This window comes from Castanea sativa, chromosome 5 (assembly GCF_040712315.1).
Source record: "Castanea sativa cultivar Marrone di Chiusa Pesio chromosome 5, ASM4071231v1".
NCBI classification, from domain to species: Eukaryota; Viridiplantae; Streptophyta; class Magnoliopsida; order Fagales; family Fagaceae; genus Castanea; species Castanea sativa.
This window is the reverse complement of record NC_134017.1, coordinates 50,790,991-50,803,679: the sequence shown is the minus strand read 5'-3', so window position 1 is coordinate 50,803,679 and position 12,689 is coordinate 50,790,991.

Below are 12,689 nucleotides of genomic sequence, written 5' to 3'. Positions count from 1 at the left end.
TAGTAATTTTTATTATTAAGAATAATAGATGTTGTAAAGGAATAACAATTCCTATACATAAGCTTAGTTGTTATGTATGAAAAAGTTGTGAAAGGTGATGAATATTGAAAGTTTGAATTTTTTAGAAATATATTAATTTGAAAAGTTGTTACATGTAATATGGAATAACTATTACAATCATTTTAAAAATGAATAGTTATTCTACTATTTAAGAAATAGCTATTAGTAAAAAAAAAAATAATAACTATTTCCTGTAATAAGGATGCAACCTAATAACGGAATAGTTATTATACATGAATAACCATTCCATTCCAAGATCTATTATAACATGCCAAACATACCCTTAGAATCTTCACAAGTCGGTCTATAAAAATGATTAAAAAAAAAGAGGGGGACTATTTTAACACCATTTTATAATTCATCCAACGTCACATTTCTTATTTTTCACATCACACTAGGCAATATTCATTTTTTTATTCATTTCACTCTCTTCCTCTCTATCATTCTTACTTCCAAAACACACCACCACATGACTGACCAAAACCCACAACCCACGACACATATGCTACCACCACCACACCACCCCAAGACCCACAGCTAGAGAGAGGGAGAGAGAATATAAAGTCAGAGAAGAGAGAGAGAAGTCAATAAAATAATAATTTTTAACACCAAGCTATAGTAAGTTGTAACAGTAACAACTTACTGTAGCAAAGAGTCAAAATATTTTAGCAACATACACCAAAATAAAGTTGATTTTGAGTGTATGTGTTTCTAAAATAACAATTTGGGGGGTTTTACACCCCAATGCTAACACTCAGAGTTACTCATTTCATTTTATACTTACATAGTTACATCTTACATGGCTAACATGGCTAACAATGTGCCGACATAAGTAATTTTAGTGGTAACAATTAGTCATGTTATTAAAACTACTTTTATATATTTCACAAATAGGAACTACAGCAGTAGTTTTTAAATGGCCGCTATAGCACACAAGCAGGAGTTATAGTAGCAGTTTTTAAATTGCTGTTATTTTCTAATTTTCAGTAGCGATTTTTTTTTTTTTTTTTTTTTTGGTTTCAATAGACTAGGTGTATCATTTAAAAAAAAAAGAGATATAGCATGCGGTTTTTTGAGATTCTAGCAGCTATTTATAGAACCGCTGCTATAGATTTTTCTATACCAACGGTTGCCATTACCGCTGCTCTAACTTATAGCTACTTAATTAGTATTACTAAAGATTTTGACTGCCATTTGATCACTCCTTGATTGATCAAAATCAAAATTTTGATAATCTTTCTAACGCATCTCGATCAATCGAAAAATAGGTTTCAACTGATGCTCGATAGTGGCTTGACAAATTTTGGATTTAGTGAGTGACGTGCTTTATGAAGTCTATTATAAAATACTTCTTATGGTTATATAGGCCGACTTTGAAGAGCTAGTCAGAGAAAAAAATCCTAGCTTACAACTTCAAATCCATGAATATGTCGAGCAAATATATATATCAAATAGTTGTTGAGTAATTAAATTAAAGCTAAAGCCATAGGTTTTTTTCACAGAGTTGCCAAAACGGAAGAAATTTAGGTTCTAAATTGGCAAATTCTATGATGTTGTAATCTAAATCGAGTTTGTTAATGTCTATCAAATGTTCATGACTAAAAGTCCAAGATGCAACTTAAAGAAAACTTTACTGAAGATTTCTATTGCCAATCAATTGCTACTCAATTGATCTAAATCATAGTTTTGATAGCCTTTCAATTGCTTCTTCATCAATCAAACGATGGGTTTCAATTGATATTTGACAGCAAATCAATCAATAGAGAATCACGAATTTAGTGAGTGATGTGTTTTAATGAAATTGGTGTTTGTTATGTTGATGGCTTGCTTTGGTAAAGTTATATTGACCAAGTCCTAGACTCCTAGTTAGACTAAGAAAATTCTAGCTGACATTATTCACACACACACACACTCTTTCACTTTGCTTGGTATGTCTTGTACAACTAGAGAATAGCATAATCTCTCTAGCCTTTTTTATTTGTGAAGAGTCTTTTTGGGTGTATTTGGAGTTTGTTTGTGAGTGTCTTTGTGCTATCTTTGCATTCTCCCTGTTTTCTTAGTGAAACTTTCTCCTTAATGCCAACCATGGATGTAGGCCTAAGGCCAAACCATATAAAAAAAAAATGTGCTCCCTATGTGATTTATTTTTATATTTTTCTATTTATATTTTGCATAAACCCATTAGGTTTGGTCACACACTCAGCAAATAGGTATCAAAACTTCTACCAGCTCTTTGGAAATAAAAAATAAAAAACTCCCACTATCTCGACAATGCAAAACCCTAGGCTGAAGGCCTAAGGGCTTGTTATACAAGATTTCCTACAGTTGTTGGGGTAGTAAAAACTTAAAATTTTATTGTGTGGATGAAAGAAGTCCCTCTTGATCTTATGCATGTATGTTAGAATGATTTGACTTAATAAAAGCATCTGAATCATAGTTTGGTGCATATGGTTCTATGAATTTCAAGGGAATTTTTGGGGCATGAGCCATTTTTTTTTTATATATGCAATAATGAAAATAGCTTAGTGCTAAGTATGTTGGTGGTGGTGGTGGCGGCGGCGGTTGACATTGGGGATACCAAGCTTGAGGAAGGTGCAATGTGTCTTTTTTTGTCTTTTTCTTCTTTAAGAAAAATATAGTTTATATTTTATATTTTTTTCTGTTCAAAATGACATCATTTTAGAGTGAGTTAAGAACTTAATTAAACTATTAGAATCATGGTATTGACATTTTTGTCATACTAAAAGATATAAATTATAAATCAAGATAGTTAAAAGACCAAATTGACAGGGAGCTCTTAGAATTTTTTCTAAAGTAGTCACTCAAAAATTTAAATGATACAAAATCAAATAAAGAGATAACTTGAATACACACACACACACATACACAAATATATGAAATATTACAATTTTCTTCTACTAACAAAGAGAAAAAGAATAAATGGAATGATAAGAGAAATAGCGAAAACTAAAAATACTAAAATGAGAGTAATAATGTGAGAGAGCCTGAAATAAAAATAGAGAAGGAAAAAATAGAGAGAGAGAGAGAGAGAGAGAGAGAGAGAGAGAGAAGGGGGGGGGGAGCGAAACTAGATGATGCTTGCTATGACTTCAAGCCTAGTCATTGAGGAGAACAAAATTATTGTGGCTGGAAAACCAAAGAGAGCATAGCTGCTATCACTACCAAGAAGACCTCATGACTACAATAATTCTCTTGGTATTGCTTTTTGTAGAAAAAAAATTAGGGATTATATTTATATAATGGATTGAACGAGTTACGAATTTGAATGATTAAAGATTTTTATTTTTTATTTTTGTTTTTGAATAGTTTTTTGTTGATGATTTTTTTTTTTTTTTTTGTTGACGAATTTGTTCAATTGTTATTTGGCCTAGTCATGTTTTGTTTGGGTTAATAATTGTTGTTACAATTTTTGTTGTTGTTATCTTCTTTTTTTAAGGGTTAAGGGTTAAGGATTATGGGAGCTAAAATTTTTTTTGGAGTAATGTTACATCCACAATGTTTTCATAGCAAATTTTTTGTGACAAAATGTTATTGGTAGATAAAAAAGTGATGTTAGTATTGAATCCAAATTAGAATTTGTAACAACTTACCACATAAGATTTGTTGTAAGAATATTATAGACATAGTATCACTTACATTTTTTTTTTTGGACTCAAATTTGTGTGGTTTTCAAATTAGGATATCTAACATTTTTTTTAGAGTGGTCAAAATAGATTAGTTTAGTGTGTGTGTGTGTGTGTTCAAGTCAAAATGTTCCTTTGAACATTCTAAGCTAATTTGAACGGGAGCTGCCACTGGATATAACATTTCAAAAAATATATATATATATAATTAAATAATTAGAGGTGGTGGGTTTGAATCTTAAATATTTATTTTAGAAGTATTAAGATGTGCTAATTAATTGAGCTACAAAACACTTAGCAATATATAGCACCATAAATAGAGTGTGAAATGTAAAGGCTGTTTGGTTTTTGTGTTTCTATCGCTTATAACTCTGTTTCCATCACCCATAACTCAAAATATGTGGGTCTCACAGCTGAGAAGTCTGTTTGGTTTTTATTTCCAGTTTTTGTTTTCATCACTCAATTCTCTGATTTTTGAGTGAGGAGTTATAGAAACTGAAAACACATTTTAGGTGTTTTCAGTTTCTAAAACTCAATTTCCTATGGCAATTTCGTAAATATATTCACATGGTGGCCCCGTTTTTTGTGCTTTTCCTTGCCAGCTCATTGACTACCAACGGCTCTCTCATCCTTTAGACCATATCTTTTCTTTCTTTCTTTTTTCTTTTTTTTTTTCCTCTTCCTCTTCTCTTCCCAAGCCACTCTTCTCTCCATCTCCATCTCTCATCAGTTCTCTATCTCTCAACAAAATCAGAGGCTCTCTCTCAAACCAACGCTCTCTCTTCCCCTAGTTGCCGATCTATTTATCATCTGTTTCTGTTGCTTCTATTCTCTCTGACTAGTATTATGGGCTTCGGGTTACTGGGGGTTTGTTTGTGTTTCGGATTGCTGGTGTTGTTGTTTGAGTTTCGGGTTGAATCAATTTCAGTTTTAGGTTGCTGTTGGTGTTTGTTTGAGTTTCGGTGTTAAATCGGTCTGAGTTTCAGTGTTGAATCAGTGTGAGTTTTGGTGTTGAGTCGGTTGAGTTCGGTGTTGACTCAGTTTGAGTTTCAGTGTTGAATCGGTCTGAGTTCGGTATTGAATCGATTTGAATTTCGGTCTTGAATCGGTGGGTTGCTTGCTAGTTTGGGTGTGGCTTATTTTTGGGTTTGGTGAGTGGTGGTGGTGAGTGGTGGAGGGCTTTTTTCTGGGATTTGTTGTTTGTGGTGGATGGTGATGGTGAGTATTTTTTTGTGGTGGTGAGTGCAGTGGTGGTGGCTAGCAGTTCCGATTTGGGTTTTGTTTTTTTTGTTTTTTTTTTGTGGGTTTGTGGGTATGGATATGTGATCGGTAGGCTTAACAGAAGGGTCTGACCAATTTACAGGTACGGATCCCACAAAAAAGTAGAAAAATTAAGTGATGAGGAGCTGAGTGAAGTGTGTCAAACGGGTGGGTATAGGAAATTAGGATATTTTAAGTGATGAGTGATGAAAAATGAGTGATAAGTGACAAAAATTGAGTAATGAGTGATGAAAAAAAAAAAAAACAAATAGCCCCGTATTTTCACCAATTTCTAAACATCAAAGAATAGTACATCTTCCAGCTTTTATTGCAAAACGCCAGCCACACCCATGGCCCCATCCCTCTCTACCCATTCTCTATGTTTTTTTTTTCCTCCCAACTCAACAGTACTTCTTGCCTTATATTCAAACAAAGAATTTATCACAATGACAGAGGCGAAGACGACTGCTATGTGACATCCAACCTAATTATATCATTTTTACTTTGAACTCATTTATGGTAACAATGGAAGTAGCCATTGGGGCATTCTGCACATCAATTTGTTTCTCTCTTTTTATTTGACAACCATATAGCTAGTACGTCAAGTACTTGTTTTCATTTTGTGTTTGTGTGTGTGTGTGTTTTTTTTAAGTTCTTGATCAGTTTACGTTTACTTTGGGAATTGGAGCATGCTTTGTTGATGTGAGAATGAATACTTCGCAGACTCACATTACTACTAACCCATATATGTCTCTAGAGTCTTAAGTCTTGGTTCCTCTCCCCCTTTCAATTTGATATGATCCAACCTAGAGAGATGAGAGTACTTTTGCACCCACCAGAATAGTATACTTTGTTCAATTTGTATTTTGTGCTGTGTCATTTGTTTGTGGACGACATGTCTCTTGTCTATGACCAATTCAGCATTATACATGTTAAAACATTGCAATGACAAGTGGTTCTATTGCAAAGAAATGTGTAATGTTATTTACCTATAGATATTGGGAAACATGTTCCATGTGTTTCCTTGTTAGTAATAGTACAAATGGTCAAATTGTTAAACCATCCAGGGGGTTAATGGGTTGTTTCCTTCTTAAAGAAGAATGGATAGTTCTTTTCTTCTTCTTTTCTTTTCTTTTCTTTTTCTTGGTGTAAATAAAGGGATTTGATCGATTCTTAGAATTAAACCCCACAAGAAGTGGAAAAATGCTATTAGGCCATAAGGTTACTCGCAAAAGAAAATGGATGTTTGATGCACCATGATGATCACTAAACATCTTAAATTTTATTGACCAATACATCCGTTTAAAAATGTTATAGCTCAATTAATAATTTTTTATTCTTATAAGTTAGACGTCTAAGGATAAAATTCAATTACATAATTATCAAAAAAAAAAAAAAAGACCACCACATCTGATCCATAATGATAAAATAAAAAAGACTAACTCTCATTCTATAATTATGCAAAACTTTGAATCCATAATTATATATATGGGAAACATTCAAATTAATTTTATCAATGAAATTATATTTTCTAATTTAAAGTCTCGGGGCCTAATTTTATGCTCTACAAGGATTAATTAGCAATCAAAAATATTCTTAAATAGATACTATATAAAAAGACTTTAATTTTATCAGGAAAACTGTAAAGATGTCTTCTTTTTATAAGATAATAAAATCCTAATATCTATAAATTAAAAATATTATAATAATAATAATGATGATGATGATGATAATCTTACAGGAAATAATAATTGAGCTTTATACTTCGTCATACATTAATGACTGAGCCGTCCCTCCACTTTTTCTTTTTCTGTTTTTGAGGAAAAAAAAAGTTATACCTGAGTTTTCAGCTATTTATATAGACCACCGCACACCCTTACTTGATGTGGTGGTCACTCCATAAGTATAAAAACTTGTAGAGTGTAAGAGGTAAGGGTCGGGGTTCAAGTCTCCAGGAAGGAGTTTTACACACATATACACTTAGATTAAGTTAGTGTAAAAATTTTATCTTGTATTTAAAATAAAAAATAAAATAAAATAAAATAAAGCTATTTATATAGATACTTTGTCCCAAATGAAGGAATACTTTGCTTAATTCAGTTCTCAAACTCCTTTCGTTTTTTCTTTTTTTTTTGAGGTAAAGCGATAGAGTCAAAGTCGTATTTTTGAAAGAGCATATACCTAGAAAATGTATTCTCTTTGAATTTTAATTGACTTGCAATCTAATCAAGGATTGAAAATCAAATCAAAATTCTCAAACTCATTATTACTTCTAGATGCATATATTGCTGTCAACAAAATCAATGGGACCTTGGAATTATAGGTTATGGACTTGTCAAATATGACATTCTCTCCATTCCATAATTTTGCCTTCAATGTAAAGAATTTCCACCATTTCTAAGTCAAGCGACTCAATTTTCTCTTGTTTGATCTTTTCATCGATTTCTTAAACAGTAATATATTGAACATTTAATTTCTTAATTGTACCATACCTTGATCTTCTTGAAAATAAACTCTGTTATTCTCTTATTGTAAATTTTTAAAACTTCAAAGTTGGCTTGAATCTTCAACCTTCATATTTAATCCTTTTTTTCTTATTTCTTTTTTAAATATTCGCATATATAACTCCTTAAGTTGGTTAAAATAAAATTCATAATTCTATCTGAATTAGAGAACATTCCATTAGCTATAACGGGAAGAAAATGTTTTGTCAACATTTATGTTGTTATTTTTTTATAGTTTTTTTTTTTTTTGGAAGAAAGGTAATGGGTTTTCTGATAGCTAAACAATGATCTAATTATTTGTCAATAAATAAATTTAATTCTTACCTTAATGAATTTCTTTATATTGTATCTCTTCTTTCTTTTTCTTTTTTTTGAGAAACTTTATATATTGTATCTCGTCCAACCACTCTGCAGCACAACCATCTAGGCTTTTTTTTTTTTCTCTCTCTCTCAAAAAAAGTTAGAAAGCACAACCATCTAGTTTATATAAGGGAAGCTCATTTTTCTCTTCACAAATATTTGCATAATTGATTTTTTTTTTTTTCAAAACCAAATTAATAACCAATTAACCAAATGAATTCTTCTTGATATTACATCAAAGTATGAGGGAGCCCCAAAAAAAAAAAATAGTGCAGGAATTATTGATCAATAAACCTATATCCATTAGTTCCATAGTTGCTAGCCAAGAAACCCCACACCCACATCACACGCTTCTATAAATTCCACAAAATCTAGGAAATCATAATGTCCATGCTTAAACCCTTGATGTCCTCATAAAGGCTTGCGTTGCAAATCCATTGAGCCACATGGTGTACTGTTATCATGTAAGTTTTGATACCATTTGTCATATGTCATAGGATTCAGATCCTCTAGAGTTCTTAGGGTACTCTACCAGTAGAGTTCATTAAATCCTAAAAGATTTAGTTAAGTTACAATTGAATCTTCTGATAATCATATATGTTTTCAAATTAACATGGTACATGTTCGATATAGTTTTCAGAACATACTTGCACAACTCACAAAATCCCTATTTGATGTGGTTGTTAGTTGTAATAAAGGATAAATTATACTGATACTCACGAGGTATGGAGAAATTAGATTTTGTATAAACAATTTTCAAGAAATGATCCCATGCCTTCAAATAATCAAAATAATTGACATTTTGCCCACGTTAATGAATTATTTGGGGGCAAAGTATTAATTATTTTGATCATTTGGAGGGTTGAAAAAGGAGGTGAGATATTAATTATTTTGATCATTCGAAGACCAAGTGTCATTTCTTCAAAATTGGGTTAATGGATCTAAGTTCATTATACCTTGGAGGTACTAGTATTTTTACCCTATATTTTGTTTACAAGTATGCCCATGAAAGAATTATCATTGAGAAAAACTTGTGAACAATAAGATTTGCTTGGGGTGAATGTTGGGAAACTCATTCAAGCTAAGGCTAGCTAATTGCCCAACCAATCATCAATGCCTTATCTCAAGTGCTAGCTCATATTCTTTTGATTTATCAGTGGTCAAATTTCATTCTTTTGATTAAGCATTTCAATGGAATTATTTCTTAAACTTCTTCACGCATTCTTGTCGGCCTTAGAATATCAAGTTAAATTCTTTAGATAGTGAGGGAAATCATTAATATATTAATTAGACAAACAAGTATTTTATTAAAACTTCACCCTGCTAATCACTTTGTGGACCTGATTTATAAATATTAAAAACAAAGGGTCAATTCTTATGTGGGTCTTACCCAATCGCATCAACTTTACCTTAATATTGGAATCTTGTGACAACTCCTGTTACATTTCATCTACAGAATTATTATGTCAAAGTCTAGTGATACAAAATTCTTTAGGTTATGAGTAGCCTACAATAAATGTGACGTGAGTAATAGTTTATATGAAAGTAATATTCTATTACCACCGCACACCCTTGGTGCGGTGGTCACTCCACAATGCTTGTATGGTATGGGGGTAAGGGTCGGGGTTCAAGTCTTCAGGAAGGAGCTTCACATACATATACACTTAGATTAGGCTAGAGTAGAAATTATATCTTGTATAAAATAAATAAATAAATAAATAAAAAAGTGATACTTTATTAATGATAATTTGTTATTACACTAAATTATAAATTAAAAAAATAATAAAAAGTGTGAAAAATATTGAGTCTATGATAATGTAATAAAAAATTTCACAACCTTTTCACCATCCTTAAATTTATATGTTATAATTTGTTTTTGAATAAAAATTGATATATTATAATTGTTGCATAAAAAAAATAGTAAAATCGATATATAATGTAAAAGTGATAGATTGTCTAACAAAATTGTGGAAAAGATTATTATAAAAAATAAAATAAAATAAAAAAGTTGTTTACTATTAGCAGTAACATTGTTCTTCTGATTCCCAAAGGAAAAATACATTGTTCTTAATTATTATACTGATATATATATATATATAGAAGTTTATAACAAAATTTTGGAAAAGATTATTATAAAAAAAAAAATTGTTTACCTTATAGCAGTAACATTGTTCTTCTAATTCTCAAAAAAAAAAAAAAAAAACATTGTTCTTAATTATTATTGATATATATATATATTCTCACAAAAACTCTTAAACTCTCTAAAATACTCCTATATTTTAGTTAAATAATTTTATATTAAAATACACAAATTGGTTAAAAGGGTAATTTACTGTTCCTAAATTTTAGGCTTTTTCATTTTTCTTCTTTATCTGAACTACCCATGGTTGCTAAAATCTCGATTTGGATCCTACGATCCTATGATTTTACGATCCTACCTGCCTAAAACGATCCGGATCTTTTAAGGATCTTTGCGATCGTTCAGGATCGGTAGGATCGTACGATTCTGACGATCTCAAACGACCTTAGTTTCTTGTAATATTCTTTAACTTGACAGAAGGCTCAATTGGACTTAAATGAAAAATAATATCTTAATAGACCAAGTTTTTCCACTCTAATAAAGAAAGAGTGTCAGTTGGACCAAAATAAAAAAATATCCTAATAGAGTGTCACATTTTGAGGTTTTTGGCCTTTTTAAATGATGCTTACAAATGGATGTAGTGATGTATGGTAATTATATCAATGAATGTATAATTTATGTGATTATTTAACATACCAATGTATATTTTTTGTTTTTTCTCAAATAATGTAGGATCTTACAATCTATGATCCGATCCTATGATCGACGATCCCACCTACCTCCCACGATCTTACATAGGACCCCGATTTTGACAACCTTGGAACTACCACATTTTTTGTAAGTTCAAATTTTCAAACTTTAATCCACGTACAAATAACTTTTTTTTTAAATCACATAGAAAAATATCTAAAAATTAGGATACTATCTTGATCTCACTTCTAAACATTATGACACTAAACACAAAAAAAAAAAAAATTAATTAATTAAAGTCTCATGTACTGAGGCTAGTGTGTGTGTATAGTGATATTCTCTAAGGTAAAAAAGAAAATTGTTCCATGCATCATCAACGTGCTCAACATGAAGACATGATACAACGATGACATAATTTGATCAATCTTTGTTGAAATTTCCAGTATTGTCGATTTTGTGATTGAATTCATGGATAATTAAGCAAATTTTCATATTTTGATTCTTCGTCTGTAGTTAAGTAGATATAATTAAGTATTTTTCAAAACCTCCAATGCACCTTCTAGTAAAGTAAAGGCTAGCTTCAACTTCAAGTCAATATATTTGCGTACTTGTAAAGTAAGAAGACAGAGCTTGGTAATTTATCTACGTCCTCATGAGGTCAAAACACTTTATGGTCTGCAACAACAAAATCTCTCCCATATCTACCATGAGGACCACATTGAGGGCAACTAGTACCATATTGCTCTTACTTTTCACATATTTTAAATGCTAAAAATAAAATACACTATTTGATCTTTCATTATTCAGTATTATTAATTTTCGTTATGAAGAAATTATGCAAATATAATGTCAAAAAGATAGATGAAAACCAGTACGAGAAGAAAATAGCTAAAGCATTTCTTGTTAATTTTTTTTTTAAATGTAAAAATAATTACAACCCAATAAACAATTGAATTAATTAGAAAATAGGAAACCGCCTTTCTAATTAATCTTACGGTTCAGAGCTTACTAGGAGTAAATATAGTTGTAATTATGTTGATATGACTAAAGAATTGCACCTTAGGTTCCATTATTATATGCTGTGTTTCACGGGTCATCCAAATGTAATGAAAATTCAGATAAGAAGTGGACTGGATAGTTTAGCTCAAAAGGGTACATAAGTTCAAGTTGTATGTATAAAAAAATGAGTAAGGTTCAAATCACATCTCATGTAATTCTGAATAATATTAAATCATTTGATAACTTTTTACTGAATTAACCTTTGTTAAACTATTGGATTACATGTCCAATATATTATTAACATGCGCATCAAAACTTTTGGATCAATCAAATGTTATTTATCATTTGATTCATAAACTCATTTTTAATATATAGTTTTAAACTACAAAAATTTGAGAAGTCAAATATTTGATAGATGACATGACTATTGATCTTTGATTATTTTGAAAATTTGCGAACATAACAAATATTAGAAGAAAATTTAATTTAACGATAGTTTGTTAAAATTCATATCTAATAAAAAAAATTAAATAATGTAATATTACTTAAAGATACAAAAATAATTATAACTTTAACTTATCCATAAAAAAAATATATAGTGCACGTTACAAATCCCCAAAAAACAAAAGGCAAGTACATGTTAGTTTCAATAAAAATAATATTCTCTTGAGGGGACCACAAGGCAACATGATATATTGTGTTGGACATCCAAAATGATGCTGAAGGGTCCAAGTCTTCAATGCAAAACCTAATCCCATAACTGCATTATAGGAGGTCACAATCTCACCTCCATCAAAATCAATTATTTTCTAGATAGCTTGTGCAAACCAGCTGCTAGTATTTACACTCAGCTACCTACTTATTAATAAGAATGTTCAGCTAAAATGGGGCTCAAATTTGGGTGTGGCAAACAATTGAAGGTTTTCCTAAAACAGTTTCAGACACAAACATTTTCTTTATTGTTTTTTATGTATTTAGTATCAGAATGTTCCTAGGATACATAGATTAATTACTTTATTTATATTTAAAGTAAGACTGGATCACAAATATCAGTGCAACCGAACAATAGGATAATTAATATAATTAATTTTA